The sequence below is a fragment of the Phyllobates terribilis genome, unplaced genomic scaffold (genome assembly GCF_046119375.1).
Source record: "Phyllobates terribilis strain yellow unplaced genomic scaffold, ASM4611937v1 Scaffold_11__3_contigs__length_659146591, whole genome shotgun sequence".
Classification (NCBI taxonomy): domain Eukaryota; kingdom Metazoa; phylum Chordata; class Amphibia; order Anura; family Dendrobatidae; genus Phyllobates; species Phyllobates terribilis.
In genome coordinates, this window is record NW_027362771.1 from 562,648,819 (window position 1) to 562,666,488 (window position 17,670).

The window sequence follows — 17,670 nt, forward strand, 5'->3', positions numbered from 1 at the left end:
CTCATGCGGCTACATCTATAGAAAAATTTAAAAAGTTATGGCTTTTTGCACAAATGAAAGCACAAAAATGAAAAGTGAGCAGGGCCCACAGTTGTTCACATCATCACTCACATGCCTCGTGTTTACTTTCTAGTCGTGTTGCGTCAGAGATCACAGCACAGCCATTCCTCGTTAGTATAGTGGTGAGTATCCCCGCCTGTCACGCGGGAGACTGGGGTTCGATTCCCCGACGGGGAGGTCTTTTACATTGTGACTCTGGACTCTGGAGCTCTGGAATCTGAAGCAGTACTTCAAATTGCATTGAAAATGTAATTAATCCGGCAATATATTCGTATTCAGGAGCTGTCGTTTCATTTTATTGTTTGATTGTCAATCGCTTCAGGGGCATCTGCCACCAACAATCACCACATGTGGGATAAATCCATCCCTCAAAAAAGAATGATTGCGCTCGCTCTCACATATTTCCAGTTTGTCCTGTAGGGGTGAGCCCCACACAGATGGCCGGTTAGCTCAGTTGGTTAGAGCGTGGTGCTAATAACGCCAAGGTCGCGGGTCCGATCCCCGTACTGGCCAAAAACAGCCCTTACCAGTCACCTTCCCTCATTGGGTCACAGGTAGATCAACGCTGAAGCTTTTTGCTTCTTAGCAGTTTCTTTGTTGCATCATTTTCTTTTCTCATTTTACTAGTTTAATAAAGAGATAAAAAAATTCACAAAAATAAATGTCAATTCTGTCAGGTCCCCCGAGGTGAACACACTGGAAAGCTGCTACAGAAAAATATACTAGTGGCACAATAACGGGCATCAAAGCGGGCAGCGAAAGGTGTTATCAAAAAGGACGAATGACTGAACCTGGCCCAATTCTCTCATACTCTGCCGAGTGAGTGCAAATTGCAGTTTTCTTCACAATCTCAGCCCATTTGTAATATTTTTCCCATTTTACAGTACATGACATGGTAAAATGGCTAGTGTCATTGAAAGCTGCAATTTGTCCTGTAGAAATCAAGCCCTCATGCGGCTACATCTATAGAAAAATTTAAAAAGTTATGGCTTTTTGCACAAATGAAAGCACAAAAATGAAAAGTGAGCAGGGCCCACAGTTGTTCACATCATCACTCACATGCCTCGTGTTTACTTTCTAGTCGTGTTGCGTCAGAGATCACAGCACAGCCATTCCTCGTTAGTATAGTGGTGAGTATCCCCGCCTGTCACGCGGGAGACTGGGGTTCGATTCCCCGACGGGGAGGTCTTTTACATTGTGACTCTGGACTCTGGAGCTCTGGAATCTGAAGCAGTACTTCAAATTGCATTGAAAATGTAATTAATCCGGCAATATATTCGTATTCAGGAGCTGTCGTTTCATTTTATTGTTTGATTGTCAATCGCTTCAGGGGCATCTGCCACCAACAATCACCACATGTGGGATAAATCCATCCCACAAAAAAGAATGATTGCGCTCGCTCTCACATATTTCCAGTTTGTCCTGTAGGGGTGAGCCCCACACAGATGGCCGGTTAGCTCAGTTGGTTAGAGCGTGGTGCTAATAACGCCAAGGTCGGGGGTCCGATCCCCGTACTGGCCAAAAACAGCCCTTACCAGTCACCTTCCCTCATTGGGTCACAGGTAGATCAACACTGAAGCTTTTTGCTTCTTAGCAGTTTCTTTGTTGCATCATTTTCTTTTCTCATTTTACTAGTTTAATAAAGAGATAAAAAAATTCACAAAAATAAATGTCAATTCTGTCAGGTCCCCCGAGGTGAACACACTGGAAAGCTGCTACAGAAAAATATACTAGTGGCACAATAACGGGCATCAAAGCGGGCAGCGAAAGGTGTTATCAAAAAGGACGAATGACTGAACCTGGCCCAATTCTCTCATACTCTGCCGAGTGAGTGCAAATTGCAGTTTTCTTCACAATCTCAGCCCATTTGTAATATTTTTCCCATTTTACAGTACATGACATGGTAAAATGGCTAGTGTCATTGAAAGCTGCAATTTGTCCTGTAGAAATCAAGCCCTCATGCGGCTACATCTATAGAAAAATTTAAAAAGTTATGGCTTTTTGCACAAATGAAAGCACAAAAATGAAAAGTGAGCAGGGCCCACAGTTGTTCACATCATCACTCACATGCCTCGTGTTTACTTTCTAGTCGTGTTGCGTCAGAGATCACAGCACAGCCATTCCTCGTTAGTATAGTGGTGAGTATCCCCACCTGTCACGCGGGAGACTGGGGTTCGATTCCCCGACGGGGAGGTCTTTTACATTGTGACTCTGGACTCTGGACTCTGGAGCTCTGGAATCTGAAGCAGTACTTCAAATTGCATTGAAAATGTAATTAATCCGGCAATATATTCGTATTCAGGAGCTGTCGTTTCATTTTATTGTTTGATTGTCAATCGCTTCAGGGGCATCTGCCACCAACAATCACCACATGTGGGATAAATCCATCCCTCAAAAAAGAATGATTGCGCTCGCTCTCACATATTTCCAGTTTGTCCTGTAGGGGTGAGCCCCACACAGATGGCCGGTTAGCTCAGTTGGTTAGAGCGTGGTGCTAATAACGCCAAGGTCGCGGGTCCGATCCCCGTACTGGCCAAAAACAGCCCTTACCAGTCACCTTCCCTCATTGGGTCACAGGTAGATCAACGCTGAAGCTTTTTGCTTCTTAGCAGTTTCTTTGTTGCATCATTTTCTTTTCTCATTTTACTAGTTTAATAAAGAGATAAAAAAATTCACAAAAATAAATGTCAATTCTGTCAGGTCCCCCGAGGTGAACACACTGGAAAGCTGCTACAGAAAAATATACTAGTGGCACAATAACGGGCATCAAAGCGGGCAGCGAAAGGTGTTATCAAAAAGGACGAATGACTGAACCTGGCCCAATTCTCTCATACTCTGCCGAGTGAGTGCAAATTGCAGTTTTCTTCACAATCTCAGCCCATTTGTAATATTTTTCCCATTTTACAGTACATGACATGGTAAAATGGCTAGTGTCATTGAAAGCTGCAATTTGTCCTGTAGAAATCAAGCCCTCATGCGGCTACATCTATAGAAAAATTTAAAAAGTTATGGCTTTTTGCACAAATGAAAGCACAAAAATGAAAAGTGAGCAGGGCCCACAGTTGTTCACATCATCACTCACATGCCTCGTGTTTACTTTCTAGTCGTGTTGCGTCAGAGATCACAGCACAGCCATTCCTCGTTAGTATAGTGGTGAGTATCCCCACCTGTCACGCGGGAGACTGGGGTTCGATTCCCCGACGGGGAGGTCTTTTACATTGTGACTCTGGACTCTGGACTCTGGAGCTCTGGAATCTGAAGCAGTACTTCAAATTGCATTGAAAATGTAATTAATCCGGCAATATATTCGTATTCAGGAGCTGTCGTTTCATTTTATTGTTTGATTGTCAATCGCTTCAGGGGCATCTGCCACCAACAATCACCACATGTGGGATAAATCCATCCCTCAAAAAAGAATGATTGCGCTCGCTCTCACATATTTCCAGTTTGTCCTGTAGGGGTGAGCCCCACACAGATGGCCGGTTAGCTCAGTTGGTTAGAGCGTGGTGCTAATAACGCCAAGGTCGCGGGTCCGATCCCCGTACTGGCCAAAAACAGCCCTTACCAGTCACCTTCCCTCATTGGGTCACAGGTAGATCAACGCTGAAGCTTTTTGCTTCTTAGCAGTTTCTTTGTTGCATCATTTTCTTTTCTCATTTTACTAGTTTAATAAAGAGATAAAAAAATTCACAAAAATAAATGTCAATTCTGTCAGGTCCCCCGAGGTGAACACACTGGAAAGCTGCTACAGAAAAATATACTAGTGGCACAATAACGGGCATCAAAGCGGGCAGCGAAAGGTGTTATCAAAAAGGACGAATGACTGAACCTGGCCCAATTCTCTCATACTCTGCCGAGTGAGTGCAAATTGCAGTTTTCTTCACAATCTCAGCCCATTTGTAATATTTTTCCCATTTTACAGTACATGACATGGTAAAATGGCTAGTGTCATTGAAAGCTGCAATTTGTCCTGTAGAAATCAAGCCCTCATGCGGCTACATCTATAGAAAAATTTAAAAAGTTATGGCTTTTTGCACAAATGAAAGCACAAAAATGAAAAGTGAGCAGGGCCCACAGTTGTTCACATCATCACTCACATGCCTCGTGTTTACTTTCTAGTCGTGTTGCGTCAGAGATCACAGCACAGCCATTCCTCGTTAGTATAGTGGTGAGTATCCCCACCTGTCACGCGGGAGACTGGGGTTCGATTCCCCGACGGGGAGGTCTTTTACATTGTGACTCTGGACTCTGGAGCTCTGGAGCTCTGGAATCTGAAGCAGTACTTCAAATTGCATTGAAAATGTAATTAATCCGGCAATATATTCGTATTCAGGAGCTGTCGTTTCATTTTATTGTTTGATTGTCAATCGCTTCAGGGGCATCTGCCACCAACAATCACCACATGTGGGATAAATCCATCCCTCAAAAAAGAATGATTGCGCTCGCTCTCACATATTTCCAGTTTGTCCTGTAGGGGTGAGCCCCACACAGATGGCCGGTTAGCTCAGTTGGTTAGAGCGTGGTGCTAATAACGCCAAGGTCGCGGGTCCGATCCCCGTACTGGCCAAAAACAGCCCTTACCAGTCACCTTCCCTCATTGGGTCACAGGTAGATCAACGCTGAAGCTTTTTGCTTCTTAGCAGTTTCTTTGTTGCATCATTTTCTTTTCTCATTTTACTAGTTTAATAAAGAGATAAAAAAATTCACAAAAATAAATGTCAATTCTGTCAGGTCCCCCGAGGTGAACACACTGGAAAGCTGCTACAGAAAAATATACTAGTGGCACAATAACGGGCATCAAAGCGGGCAGCGAAAGGTGTTATCAAAAAGGACGAATGACTGAACCTGGCCCAATTCTCTCATACTCTGCCGAGTGAGTGCAAATTGCAGTTTTCTTCACAATCTCAGCCCATTTGTAATATTTTTCCCATTTTACAGTACATGACATGGTAAAATGGCTAGTGTCATTGAAAGCTGCAATTTGTCCTGTAGAAATCAAGCCCTCATGCGGCTACATCTATAGAAAAATTTAAAAAGTTATGGCTTTTTGCACAAATGAAAGCACAAAAATGAAAAGTGAGCAGGGCCCACAGTTGTTCACATCATCACTCACATGCCTCGTGTTTACTTTCTAGTCGTGTTGCGTCAGAGATCACAGCACAGCCATTCCTCGTTAGTATAGTGGTGAGTATCCCCGCCTGTCACGCGGGAGACTGGGGTTCGATTCCCCGACGGGGAGGTCTTTTACATTGTGACTCTGGACTCTGGAGCTCTGGAATCTGAAGCAGTACTTCAAATTGCATTGAAAATGTAATTAATCCGGCAATATATTCGTATTCAGGAGCTGTCGTTTCATTTTATTGTTTGATTGTCAATCGCTTCAGGGGCATCTGCCACCAACAATCACCACATGTGGGATAAATCCATCCCTCAAAAAAGAATGATTGCGCTCGCTCTCACATATTTCCAGTTTGTCCTGTAGGGGTGAGCCCCACACAGATGGCCGGTTAGCTCAGTTGGTTAGAGCGTGGTGCTAATAACGCCAAGGTCGCGGGTCCGATCCCCGTACTGGCCAAAAACAGCCCTTACCAGTCACCTTCCCTCATTGGGTCACAGGTAGATCAACGCTGAAGCTTTTTGCTTCTTAGCAGTTTCTTTGTTGCATCATTTTCTTTTCTCATTTTACTAGTTTAATAAAGAGATAAAAAAATTCACAAAAATAAATGTCAATTCTGTCAGGTCCCCCGAGGTGAACACACTGGAAAGCTGCTACAGAAAAATATACTAGTGGCACAATAACGGGCATCAAAGCGGGCAGCGAAAGGTGTTATCAAAAAGGACGAATGACTGAACCTGGCCCAATTCTCTCATACTCTGCCGAGTGAGTGCAAATTGCAGTTTTCTTCACAATCTCAGCCCATTTGTAATATTTTTCCCATTTTACAGTACATGACATGGTAAAATGGCTAGTGTCATTGAAAGCTGCAATTTGTCCTGTAGAAATCAAGCCCTCATGCGGCTACATCTATAGAAAAATTTAAAAAGTTATGGCTTTTTGCACAAATGAAAGCACAAAAATGAAAAGTGAGCAGGGCCCACAGTTGTTCACATCATCACTCACATGCCTCGTGTTTACTTTCTAGTCGTGTTGCGTCAGAGATCACAGCACAGCCATTCCTCGTTAGTATAGTGGTGAGTATCCCCACCTGTCACGCGGGAGACTGGGGTTCGATTCCCCGACGGGGAGGTCTTTTACATTGTGACTCTGGACTCTGGACTCTGGAGCTCTGGAATCTGAAGCAGTACTTCAAATTGCATTGAAAATGTAATTAATCCGGCAATATATTCGTATTCAGGAGCTGTCGTTTCATTTTATTGTTTGATTGTCAATCGCTTCAGGGGCATCTGCCACCAACAATCACCACATGTGGGATAAATCCATCCCACAAAAAAGAATGATTGCGCTCGCTCTCACATATTTCCAGTTTGTCCTGTAGGGGTGAGCCCCACACAGATGGCCGGTTAGCTCAGTTGGTTAGAGCGTGGTGCTAATAACGCCAAGGTCGCGGGTCCGATCCCCGTACTGGCCAAAAACAGCCCTTACCAGTCACCTTCCCTCATTGGGTCACAGGTAGATCAACGCTGAAGCTTTTTGCTTCTTAGCAGTTTCTTTGTTGCATCATTTTCTTTTCTCATTTTACTAGTTTAATAAAGAGATAAAAAAATTCACAAAAATAAATGTCAATTCTGTCAGGTCCCCCGAGGTGAACACACTGGAAAGCTGCTACAGAAAAATATACTAGTGGCACAATAACGGGCATCAAAGCGGGCAGCGAAAGGTGTTATCAAAAAGGACGAATGACTGAACCTGGCCCAATTCTCTCATACTCTGCCGAGTGAGTGCAAATTGCAGTTTTCTTCACAATCTCAGCCCATTTGTAATATTTTTCCCATTTTACAGTACATGACATGGTAAAATGGCTAGTGTCATTGAAAGCTGCAATTTGTCCTGTAGAAATCAAGCCCTCATGCGGCTACATCTATAGAAAAATTTAAAAAGTTATGGCTTTTTGCACAAATGAAAGCACAAAAATGAAAAGTGAGCAGGGCCCACAGTTGTTCACATCATCACTCACATGCCTCGTGTTTACTTTCTAGTCGTGTTGCGTCAGAGATCACAGCACAGCCATTCCTCGTTAGTATAGTGGTGAGTATCCCCACCTGTCACGCGGGAGACTGGGGTTCGATTCCCCGACGGGGAGGTCTTTTACATTGTGACTCTGGAGCTCTGGAGCTCTGGAATCTGAAGCAGTACTTCAAATTGCATTGAAAATGTAATTAATCCGGCAATATATTCGTATTCAGGAGCTGTCGTTTCATTTTATTGTTTGATTGTCAATCGCTTCAGGGGCATCTGCCACCAACAATCACCACATGTGGGATAAATCCATCCCTCAAAAAAGAATGATTGCGCTCGCTCTCACATATTTCCAGTTTGTCCTGTAGGGGTGAGCCCCACACAGATGGCCGGTTAGCTCAGTTGGTTAGAGCGTGGTGCTAATAACGCCAAGGTCGCGGGTCCGATCCCCGTACTGGCCAAAAACAGCCCTTACCAGTCACCTTCCCTCATTGGGTCACAGGTAGATCAACGCTGAAGCTTTTTGCTTCTTAGCAGTTTCTTTGTTGCATCATTTTCTTTTCTCATTTTACTAGTTTAATAAAGAGATAAAAAAATTCACAAAAATAAATGTCAATTCTGTCAGGTCCCCCGAGGTGAACACACTGGAAAGCTGCTACAGAAAAATATACTAGTGGCACAATAACGGGCATCAAAGCGGGCAGCGAAAGGTGTTATCAAAAAGGACGAATGACTGAACCTGGCCCAATTCTCTCATACTCTGCCGAGTGAGTGCAAATTGCAGTTTTCTTCACAATCTCAGCCCATTTGTAATATTTTTCCCATTTTACAGTACATGACATGGTAAAATGGCTAGTGTCATTGAAAGCTGCAATTTGTCCTGTAGAAATCAAGCCCTCATGCGGCTACATCTATAGAAAAATTTAAAAAGTTATGGCTTTTTGCACAAATGAAAGCACAAAAATGAAAAGTGAGCAGGGCCCACAGTTGTTCACATCATCACTCACATGCCTCGTGTTTACTTTCTAGTCGTGTTGCGTCAGAGATCACAGCACAGCCATTCCTCGTTACTATAGTGGTGAGTATCCCCGCCTGTCACGCGGGAGACTGGGGTTCGATTCCCCGACGGGGAGGTCTTTTACATTGTGACTCTGGACTCTGGAGCTCTGGAATCTGAAGCAGTACTTCAAATTGCATTGAAAATGTAATTAATCCGGCAATATATTCGTATTCAGGAGCTGTCGTTTCATTTTATTGTTTGATTGTCAATCGCTTCAGGGGCATCTGCCACCAACAATCACCACATGTGGGATAAATCCATCCCACAAAAAAGAATGATTGCGCTCGCTCTCACATATTTCCAGTTTGTCCTGTAGGGGTGAGCCCCACACAGATGGCCGGTTAGCTCAGTTGGTTAGAGCGTGGTGCTAATAACGCCAAGGTCGCGGGTCCGATCCCCGTACTGGCCAAAAACAGCCCTTACCAGTCACCTTCCCTCATTGGGTCACAGGTAGATCAACGCTGAAGCTTTTTGCTTCTTAGCAGTTTCTTTGTTGCATCATTTTCTTTTCTCATTTTACTAGTTTAATAAAGAGATAAAAAAATTCACAAAAATAAATGTCAATTCTGTCAGGTCCCCCGAGGTGAACACACTGGAAAGCTGCTACAGAAAAATATACTAGTGGCACAATAACGGGCATCAAAGCGGGCAGCGAAAGGTGTTATCAAAAAGGACGAATGACTGAACCTGGCCCAATTCTCTCATACTCTGCCGAGTGAGTGCAAATTGCAGTTTTCTTCACAATCTCAGCCCATTTGTAATATTTTTCCCATTTTACAGTACATGACATGGTAAAATGGCTAGTGTCATTGAAAGCTGCAATTTGTCCTGTAGAAATCAAGCCCTCATGCGGCTACATCTATAGAAAAATTTAAAAAGTTATGGCTTTTTGCACAAATGAAAGCACAAAAATGAAAAGTGAGCAGGGCCCACAGTTGTTCACATCATCACTCACATGCCTCGTGTTTACTTTCTAGTCGTGTTGCGTCAGAGATCACAGCACAGCCATTCCTCGTTAGTATAGTGGTGAGTATCCCCACCTGTCACGCGGGAGACTGGGGTTCGATTCCCCGACGGGGAGGTCTTTTACATTGTGACTCTGGACTCTGGACTCTGGAGCTCTGGAATCTGAAGCAGTACTTCAAATTGCATTGAAAATGTAATTAATCCGGCAATATATTCGTATTCAGGAGCTGTCGTTTCATTTTATTGTTTGATTGTCAATCGCTTCAGGGGCATCTGCCACCAACAATCACCACATGTGGGATAAATCCATCCCTCAAAAAAGAATGATTGCGCTCGCTCTCACATATTTCCAGTTTGTCCTGTAGGGGTGAGCCCCACACAGATGGCCGGTTAGCTCAGTTGGTTAGAGCGTGGTGCTAATAACGCCAAGGTCGCGGGTCCGATCCCCGTACTGGCCAAAAACAGCCCTTACCAGTCACCTTCCCTCATTGGGTCACAGGTAGATCAACGCTGAAGCTTTTTGCTTCTTAGCAGTTTCTTTGTTGCATCATTTTCTTTTCTCATTTTACTAGTTTAATAAAGAGATAAAAAAATTCACAAAAATAAATGTCAATTCTGTCAGGTCCCCCGAGGTGAACACACTGGAAAGCTGCTACAGAAAAATATACTAGTGGCACAATAACGGGCATCAAAGCGGGCAGCGAAAGGTGTTATCAAAAAGGACGAATGACTGAACCTGGCCCAATTCTCTCATACTCTGCCGAGTGAGTGCAAATTGCAGTTTTCTTCACAATCTCAGCCCATTTGTAATATTTTTCCCATTTTACAGTACATGACATGGTAAAATGGCTAGTGTCATTGAAAGCTGCAATTTGTCCTGTAGAAATCAAGCCCTCATGCGGCTACATCTATAGAAAAATTTAAAAAGTTATGGCTTTTTGCACAAATGAAAGCACAAAAATGAAAAGTGAGCAGGGCCCACAGTTGTTCACATCATCACTCACATGCCTCGTGTTTACTTTCTAGTCGTGTTGCGTCAGAGATCACAGCACAGCCATTCCTCGTTAGTATAGTGGTGAGTATCCCCGCCTGTCACGCGGGAGACTGGGGTTCGATTCCCCGACGGGGAGGTCTTTTACATTGTGACTCTGGACTCTGGAGCTCTGGAATCTGAAGCAGTACTTCAAATTGCATTGAAAATGTAATTAATCCGGCAATATATTCGTATTCAGGAGCTGTCGTTTCATTTTATTGTTTGATTGTCAATCGCTTCAGGGGCATCTGCCACCAACAATCACCACATGTGGGATAAATCCATCCCACAAAAAAGAATGATTGCGCTCGCTCTCACATATTTCCAGTTTGTCCTGTAGGGGTGAGCCCCACACAGATGGCCGGTTAGCTCAGTTGGTTAGAGCGTGGTGCTAATAACGCCAAGGTCGCGGGTCCGATCCCCGTACTGGCCAAAAACAGCCCTTACCAGTCACCTTCCCTCATTGGGTCACAGGTAGATCAACGCTGAAGCTTTTTGCTTCTTAGCAGTTTCTTTGTTGCATCATTTTCTTTTCTCATTTTACTAGTTTAATAAAGAGATAAAAAAATTCACAAAAATAAATGTCAATTCTGTCAGGTCCCCCGAGGTGAACACACTGGAAAGCTGCTACAGAAAAATATACTAGTGGCACAATAACGGGCATCAAAGCGGGCAGCGAAAGGTGTTATCAAAAAGGACGAATGACTGAACCTGGCCCAATTCTCTCATACTCTGCCGAGTGAGTGCAAATTGCAGTTTTCTTCACAATCTCAGCCCATTTGTAATATTTTTCCCATTTTACAGTACATGACATGGTAAAATGGCTAGTGTCATTGAAAGCTGCAATTTGTCCTGTAGAAATCAAGCCCTCATGCGGCTACATCTATAGAAAAATTTAAAAAGTTATGGCTTTTTGCACAAATGAAAGCACAAAAATGAAAAGTGAGCAGGGCCCACAGTTGTTCACATCATCACTCACATGCCTCGTGTTTACTTTCTAGTCGTGTTGCGTCAGAGATCACAGCACAGCCATTCCTCGTTAGTATAGTGGTGAGTATCCCCACCTGTCACGCGGGAGACTGGGGTTCGATTCCCCGACGGGGAGGTCTTTTACATTGTGACTCTGGACTCTGGACTCTGGAGCTCTGGAATCTGAAGCAGTACTTCAAATTGCATTGAAAATGTAATTAATCCGGCAATATATTCGTATTCAGGAGCTGTCGTTTCATTTTATTGTTTGATTGTCAATCGCTTCAGGGGCATCTGCCACCAACAATCACCACATGTGGGATAAATCCATCCCTCAAAAAAGAATGATTGCGCTCGCTCTCACATATTTCCAGTTTGTCCTGTAGGGGTGAGCCCCACACAGATGGCCGGTTAGCTCAGTTGGTTAGAGCGTGGTGCTAATAACGCCAAGGTCGCGGGTCCGATCCCCGTACTGGCCAAAAACAGCCCTTACCAGTCACCTTCCCTCATTGGGTCACAGGTAGATCAACGCTGAAGCTTTTTGCTTCTTAGCAGTTTCTTTGTTGCATCATTTTCTTTTCTCATTTTACTAGTTTAATAAAGAGATAAAAAAATTCACAAAAATAAATGTCAATTCTGTCAGGTCCCCCGAGGTGAACACACTGGAAAGCTGCTACAGAAAAATATACTAGTGGCACAATAACGGGCATCAAAGCGGGCAGCGAAAGGTGTTATCAAAAAGGACGAATGACTGAACCTGGCCCAATTCTCTCATACTCTGCCGAGTGAGTGCAAATTGCAGTTTTCTTCACAATCTCAGCCCATTTGTAATATTTTTCCCATTTTACAGTACATGACATGGTAAAATGGCTAGTGTCATTGAAAGCTGCAATTTGTCCTGTAGAAATCAAGCCCTCATGCGGCTACATCTATAGAAAAATTTAAAAAGTTATGGCTTTTTGCACAAATGAAAGCACAAAAATGAAAAGTGAGCAGGGCCCACAGTTGTTCACATCATCACTCACATGCCTCGTGTTTACTTTCTAGTCGTGTTGCGTCAGAGATCACAGCACAGCCATTCCTCGTTAGTATAGTGGTGAGTATCCCCGCCTGTCACGCGGGAGACTGGGGTTCGATTCCCCGACGGGGAGGTCTTTTACATTGTGACTCTGGACTCTGGAGCTCTGGAATCTGAAGCAGTACTTCAAATTGCATTGAAAATGTAATTAATCCGGCAATATATTCGTATTCAGGAGCTGTCGTTTCATTTTATTGTTTGATTGTCAATCGCTTCAGGGGCATCTGCCACCAACAATCACCACATGTGGGATAAATCCATCCCACAAAAAAGAATGATTGCGCTCGCTCTCACATATTTCCAGTTTGTCCTGTAGGGGTGAGCCCCACACAGATGGCCGGTTAGCTCAGTTGGTTAGAGCGTGGTGCTAATAACGCCAAGGTCGCGGGTCCGATCCCCGTACTGGCCAAAAACAGCCCTTACCAGTCACCTTCCCTCATTGGGTCACAGGTAGATCAACGCTGAAGCTTTTTGCTTCTTAGCAGTTTCTTTGTTGCATCATTTTCTTTTCTCATTTTACTAGTTTAATAAAGAGATAAAAAAATTCACAAAAATAAATGTCAATTCTGTCAGGTCCCCCGAGGTGAACACACTGGAAAGCTGCTACAGAAAAATATACTAGTGGCACAATAACGGGCATCAAAGCGGGCAGCGAAAGGTGTTATCAAAAAGGACGAATGACTGAACCTGGCCCAATTCTCTCATACTCTGCCGAGTGAGTGCAAATTGCAGTTTTCTTCACAATCTCAGCCCATTTGTAATATTTTTCCCATTTTACAGTACATGACATGGTAAAATGGCTAGTGTCATTGAAAGCTGCAATTTGTCCTGTAGAAATCAAGCCCTCATGCGGCTACATCTATAGAAAAATTTAAAAAGTTATGGCTTTTTGCACAAATGAAAGCACAAAAATGAAAAGTGAGCAGGGCCCACAGTTGTTCACATCATCACTCACATGCCTCGTGTTTACTTTCTAGTCGTGTTGCGTCAGAGATCACAGCACAGCCATTCCTCGTTAGTATAGTGGTGAGTATCCCCACCTGTCACGCGGGAGACTGGGGTTCGATTCCCCGACGGGGAGGTCTTTTACATTGTGACTCTGGACTCTGGACTCTGGAGCTCTGGAATCTGAAGCAGTACTTCAAATTGCATTGAAAATGTAATTAATCCGGCAATATATTCGTATTCAGGAGCTGTCGTTTCATTTTATTGTTTGATTGTCAATCGCTTCAGGGGCATCTGCCACCAACAATCACCACATGTGGGATAAATCCATCCCACAAAAAAGAATGATTGCGCTCGCTCTCACATATTTCCAGTTTGTCCTGTAGGGGTGAGCCCCACACAGATGGCCGGTTAGCTCAGTTGGTTAGAGCGTGGTGCTAATAACGCCAAGGTCGCGGGTCCGATCCCCGTACTGGCCAAAAACAGCCCTTACCAGTCACCTTCCCTCATTGGGTCACAGGTAGATCAACGCTGAAGCTTTTTGCTTCTTAGCAGTTTCTTTGTTGCATCATTTTCTTTTCTCATTTTACTAGTTTAATAAAGAGATAAAAAAATTCACAAAAATAAATGTCAATTCTGTCAGGTCCCCCGAGGTGAACACACTGGAAAGCTGCTACAGAAAAATATACTAGTGGCACAATAACGGGCATCAAAGCGGGCAGCGAAAGGTGTTATCAAAAAGGACGAATGACTGAACCTGGCCCAATTCTCTCATACTCTGCCGAGTGAGTGCAAATTGCAGTTTTCTTCACAATCTCAGCCCATTTGTAATATTTTTCCCATTTTACAGTACATGACATGGTAAAATGGCTAGTGTCATTGAAAGCTGCAATTTGTCCTGTAGAAATCAAGCCCTCATGCGGCTACATCTATAGAAAAATTTAAAAAGTTATGGCTTTTTGCACAAATGAAAGCACAAAAATGAAAAGTGAGCAGGGCCCACAGTTGTTCACATCATCACTCACATGCCTCGTGTTTACTTTCTAGTCGTGTTGCGTCAGAGATCACAGCACAGCCATTCCTCGTTAGTATAGTGGTGAGTATCCCCACCTGTCACGCGGGAGACTGGGGTTCGATTCCCCGACGGGGAGGTCTTTTACATTGTGACTCTGGACTCTGGACTCTGGAGCTCTGGAATCTGAAGCAGTACTTCAAATTGCATTGAAAATGTAATTAATCCGGCAATATATTCGTATTCAGGAGCTGTCGTTTCATTTTATTGTTTGATTGTCAATCGCTTCAGGGGCATCTGCCACCAACAATCACCACATGTGGGATAAATCCATCCCTCAAAAAAGAATGATTGCGCTCGCTCTCACATATTTCCAGTTTGTCCTGTAGGGGTGAGCCCCACACAGATGGCCGGTTAGCTCAGTTGGTTAGAGCGTGGTGCTAATAACGCCAAGGTCGCGGGTCCGATCCCCGTACTGGCCAAAAACAGCCCTTACCAGTCACCTTCCCTCATTGGGTCACAGGTAGATCAACGCTGAAGCTTTTTGCTTCTTAGCAGTTTCTTTGTTGCATCATTTTCTTTTCTCATTTTACTAGTTTAATAAAGAGATAAAAAAATTCACAAAAATAAATGTCAATTCTGTCAGGTCCCCCGAGGTGAACACACTGGAAAGCTGCTACAGAAAAATATACTAGTGGCACAATAACGGGCATCAAAGCGGGCAGCGAAAGGTGTTATCAAAAAGGACGAATGACTGAACCTGGCCCAATTCTCTCATACTCTGCCGAGTGAGTGCAAATTGCAGTTTTCTTCACAATCTCAGCCCATTTGTAATATTTTTCCCATTTTACAGTACATGACATGGTAAAATGGCTAGTGTCATTGAAAGCTGCAATTTGTCCTGTAGAAATCAAGCCCTCATGCGGCTACATCTATAGAAAAATTTAAAAAGTTATGGCTTTTTGCACAAATGAAAGCACAAAAATGAAAAGTGAGCAGGGCCCACAGTTGTTCACATCATCACTCACATGCCTCGTGTTTACTTTCTAGTCGTGTTGCGTCAGAGATCACAGCACAGCCATTCCTCGTTAGTATAGTGGTGAGTATCCCCGCCTGTCACGCGGGAGACTGGGGTTCGATTCCCCGACGGGGAGGTCTTTTACATTGTGACTCTGGACTCTGGAGCTCTGGAATCTGAAGCAGTACTTCAAATTGCATTGAAAATGTAATTAATCCGGCAATATATTCGTATTCAGGAGCTGTCGTTTCATTTTATTGTTTGATTGTCAATCGCTTCAGGGGCATCTGCCACCAACAATCACCACATGTGGGATAAATCCATCCCACAAAAAAGAATGATTGCGCTCGCTCTCACATATTTCCAGTTTGTCCTGTAGGGGTGAGCCCCACACAGATGGCCGGTTAGCTCAGTTGGTTAGAGCGTGGTGCTAATAACGCCAAGGTCGCGGGTCCGATCCCCGTACTGGCCAAAAACAGCCCTTACCAGTCACCTTCCCTCATTGGGTCACAGGTAGATCAACGCTGAAGCTTTTTGCTTCTTAGCAGTTTCTTTGTTGCATCATTTTCTTTTCTCATTTTACTAGTTTAATAAAGAGATAAAAAAATTCACAAAAATAAATGTCAATTCTGTCAGGTCCCCCGAGGTGAACACACTGGAAAGCTGCTACAGAAAAATATACTAGTGGCACAATAACGGGCATCAAAGCGGGCAGCGAAAGGTGTTATCAAAAAGGACGAATGACTGAACCTGGCCCAATTCTCTCATACTCTGCCGAGTGAGTGCAAATTGCAGTTTTCTTCACAATCTCAGCCCATTTGTAATATTTTTCCCATTTTACAGTACATGACATGGTAAAATGGCTAGTGTCATTGAAAGCTGCAATTTGTCCTGTAGAAATCAAGCCCTCATGCGGCTACATCTATAGAAAAATTTAAAAAGTTATGGCTTTTTGCACAAATGAAAGCACAAAAATGAAAAGTGAGCAGGGCCCACAGTTGTTCACATCATCACTCACATGCCTCGTGTTTACTTTCTAGTCGTGTTGCGTCAGAGATCACAGCACAGCCATTCCTCGTTAGTATAGTGGTGAGTATCCCCACCTGTCACGCGGGAGACTGGGGTTCGATTCCCCGACGGGGAGGTCTTTTACATTGTGACTCTGGACTCTGGACTCTGGAGCTCTGGAATCTGAAGCAGTACTTCAAATTGCATTGAAAATGTAATTAATCCGGCAATATATTCGTATTCAGGAGCTGTCGTTTCATTTTATTGTTTGATTGTCAATCGCTTCAGGGGCATCTGCCACCAACAATCACCACATGTGGGATAAATCCATCCCTCAAAAAAGAATGATTGCGCTCGCTCTCACATATTTCCAGTTTGTCCTGTAGGGGTGAGCCCCACACAGATGGCCGGTTAGCTCAGTTGGTTAGAGCGTGGTGCTAATAACGCCAAGGTCGCGGGTCCGATCCCCGTACTGGCCAAAAACAGCCCTTACCAGTCACCTTCCCTCATTGGGTCACAGGTAGATCAACGCTGAAGCTTTTTGCTTCTTAGCAGTTTCTTTGTTGCATCATTTTCTTTTCTCATTTTACTAGTTTAATAAAGAGATAAAAAAATTCACAAAAATAAATGTCAATTCTGTCAGGTCCCCCGAGGTGAACACACTGGAAAGCTGCTACAGAAAAATATACTAGTGGCACAATAACGGGCATCAAAGCGGGCAGCGAAAGGTGTTATCAAAAAGGACGAATGACTGAACCTGGCCCAATTCTCTCATACTCTGCCGAGTGAGTGCAAATTGCAGTTTTCTTCACAATCTCAGCCCATTTGTAATATTTTTCCCATTTTACAGTACATGACATGGTAAAATGGCTAGTGTCATTGAAAGCTGCAATTTGTCCTGTAGAAATCAAGCCCTCATGCGGCTACATCTATAGAAAAATTTAAAAAGTTATGGCTTTTTGCACAAATGAAAGCACAAAAATGAAAAGTGAGCAGGGCCCACAGTTGTTCACATCATCACTCACATGCCTCGTGTTTACTTTCTAGTCGTGTTGCGTCAGAGATCACAGCACAGCCATTCCTCGTTAGTATAGTGGTGAGTATCCCCACCTGTCACGCGGGAGACTGGGGTTCGATTCCCCGACGGGGAGGTCTTTTACATTGTGACTCTGGACTCTGGACTCTGGAGCTCTGGAATCTGAAGCAGTACTTCAAATTGCATTGAAAATGTAATTAATCCGGCAATATATTCGTATTCAGGAGCTGTCGTTTCATTTTATTGTTTGATTGTCAATCGCTTCAGGGGCATCTGCCACCAACAATCACCACATGTGGGATAAATCCATCCCTCAAAAAAGAATGATTGCGCTCGCTCTCACATAT

The 17,670-nt window shown here is 43.7% G+C and overlaps 23 non-coding genes across 23 annotated transcripts; all 23 read left to right on the forward strand.

Moving 5' to 3' along the window:
- Positions 1-165: 165 nt before the first annotated feature.
- On the forward strand, positions 166-237 carry TRNAD-GUC (transfer RNA aspartic acid (anticodon GUC)). The gene has a single exon. It is a non-coding gene; the product is annotated as a tRNA-Asp (tRNA).
- Positions 238-499: 262 nt separating this feature from the next.
- Positions 500-573, forward strand: TRNAI-AAU (transfer RNA isoleucine (anticodon AAU)). The gene has a single exon. It is a non-coding gene; the product is annotated as a tRNA-Ile (tRNA).
- Positions 574-1,173: 600 nt separating this feature from the next.
- Positions 1,174-1,245, forward strand: TRNAD-GUC (transfer RNA aspartic acid (anticodon GUC)). Its single transcript has one exon. It is a non-coding gene; the product is annotated as a tRNA-Asp (tRNA).
- A 262-nt stretch (positions 1,246-1,507) lies between these two features.
- Positions 1,508-1,581, forward strand: TRNAI-AAU (transfer RNA isoleucine (anticodon AAU)). Its single transcript has one exon. It is a non-coding gene; the product is annotated as a tRNA-Ile (tRNA).
- A 941-nt stretch (positions 1,582-2,522) lies between these two features.
- Positions 2,523-2,596, forward strand: TRNAI-AAU (transfer RNA isoleucine (anticodon AAU)). The gene has a single exon. It is a non-coding gene; the product is annotated as a tRNA-Ile (tRNA).
- A 941-nt stretch (positions 2,597-3,537) lies between these two features.
- TRNAI-AAU (transfer RNA isoleucine (anticodon AAU)) lies at positions 3,538-3,611 on the forward strand. The gene has a single exon. It is a non-coding gene; the product is annotated as a tRNA-Ile (tRNA).
- A 942-nt stretch (positions 3,612-4,553) lies between these two features.
- TRNAI-AAU (transfer RNA isoleucine (anticodon AAU)) lies at positions 4,554-4,627 on the forward strand. Its single transcript has one exon. It is a non-coding gene; the product is annotated as a tRNA-Ile (tRNA).
- A 600-nt stretch (positions 4,628-5,227) lies between these two features.
- TRNAD-GUC (transfer RNA aspartic acid (anticodon GUC)) lies at positions 5,228-5,299 on the forward strand. Its single transcript has one exon. It is a non-coding gene; the product is annotated as a tRNA-Asp (tRNA).
- A 262-nt stretch (positions 5,300-5,561) lies between these two features.
- Positions 5,562-5,635, forward strand: TRNAI-AAU (transfer RNA isoleucine (anticodon AAU)). The gene has a single exon. It is a non-coding gene; the product is annotated as a tRNA-Ile (tRNA).
- A 941-nt stretch (positions 5,636-6,576) lies between these two features.
- TRNAI-AAU (transfer RNA isoleucine (anticodon AAU)) lies at positions 6,577-6,650 on the forward strand. Its single transcript has one exon. It is a non-coding gene; the product is annotated as a tRNA-Ile (tRNA).
- A 935-nt stretch (positions 6,651-7,585) lies between these two features.
- Positions 7,586-7,659, forward strand: TRNAI-AAU (transfer RNA isoleucine (anticodon AAU)). Its single transcript has one exon. It is a non-coding gene; the product is annotated as a tRNA-Ile (tRNA).
- Positions 7,660-8,593: 934 nt separating this feature from the next.
- Positions 8,594-8,667, forward strand: TRNAI-AAU (transfer RNA isoleucine (anticodon AAU)). Its single transcript has one exon. It is a non-coding gene; the product is annotated as a tRNA-Ile (tRNA).
- A 941-nt stretch (positions 8,668-9,608) lies between these two features.
- On the forward strand, positions 9,609-9,682 carry TRNAI-AAU (transfer RNA isoleucine (anticodon AAU)). The gene has a single exon. It is a non-coding gene; the product is annotated as a tRNA-Ile (tRNA).
- Positions 9,683-10,282: 600 nt separating this feature from the next.
- Positions 10,283-10,354, forward strand: TRNAD-GUC (transfer RNA aspartic acid (anticodon GUC)). The gene has a single exon. It is a non-coding gene; the product is annotated as a tRNA-Asp (tRNA).
- A 262-nt stretch (positions 10,355-10,616) lies between these two features.
- On the forward strand, positions 10,617-10,690 carry TRNAI-AAU (transfer RNA isoleucine (anticodon AAU)). The gene has a single exon. It is a non-coding gene; the product is annotated as a tRNA-Ile (tRNA).
- A 941-nt stretch (positions 10,691-11,631) lies between these two features.
- Positions 11,632-11,705, forward strand: TRNAI-AAU (transfer RNA isoleucine (anticodon AAU)). The gene has a single exon. It is a non-coding gene; the product is annotated as a tRNA-Ile (tRNA).
- Positions 11,706-12,305: 600 nt separating this feature from the next.
- TRNAD-GUC (transfer RNA aspartic acid (anticodon GUC)) lies at positions 12,306-12,377 on the forward strand. The gene has a single exon. It is a non-coding gene; the product is annotated as a tRNA-Asp (tRNA).
- Positions 12,378-12,639: 262 nt separating this feature from the next.
- Positions 12,640-12,713, forward strand: TRNAI-AAU (transfer RNA isoleucine (anticodon AAU)). The gene has a single exon. It is a non-coding gene; the product is annotated as a tRNA-Ile (tRNA).
- A 941-nt stretch (positions 12,714-13,654) lies between these two features.
- On the forward strand, positions 13,655-13,728 carry TRNAI-AAU (transfer RNA isoleucine (anticodon AAU)). The gene has a single exon. It is a non-coding gene; the product is annotated as a tRNA-Ile (tRNA).
- A 941-nt stretch (positions 13,729-14,669) lies between these two features.
- On the forward strand, positions 14,670-14,743 carry TRNAI-AAU (transfer RNA isoleucine (anticodon AAU)). The gene has a single exon. It is a non-coding gene; the product is annotated as a tRNA-Ile (tRNA).
- Positions 14,744-15,343: 600 nt separating this feature from the next.
- On the forward strand, positions 15,344-15,415 carry TRNAD-GUC (transfer RNA aspartic acid (anticodon GUC)). The gene has a single exon. It is a non-coding gene; the product is annotated as a tRNA-Asp (tRNA).
- Positions 15,416-15,677: 262 nt separating this feature from the next.
- Positions 15,678-15,751, forward strand: TRNAI-AAU (transfer RNA isoleucine (anticodon AAU)). The gene has a single exon. It is a non-coding gene; the product is annotated as a tRNA-Ile (tRNA).
- A 941-nt stretch (positions 15,752-16,692) lies between these two features.
- On the forward strand, positions 16,693-16,766 carry TRNAI-AAU (transfer RNA isoleucine (anticodon AAU)). The gene has a single exon. It is a non-coding gene; the product is annotated as a tRNA-Ile (tRNA).
- The last annotated feature ends 904 nt before the right edge of the window (positions 16,767-17,670 follow it).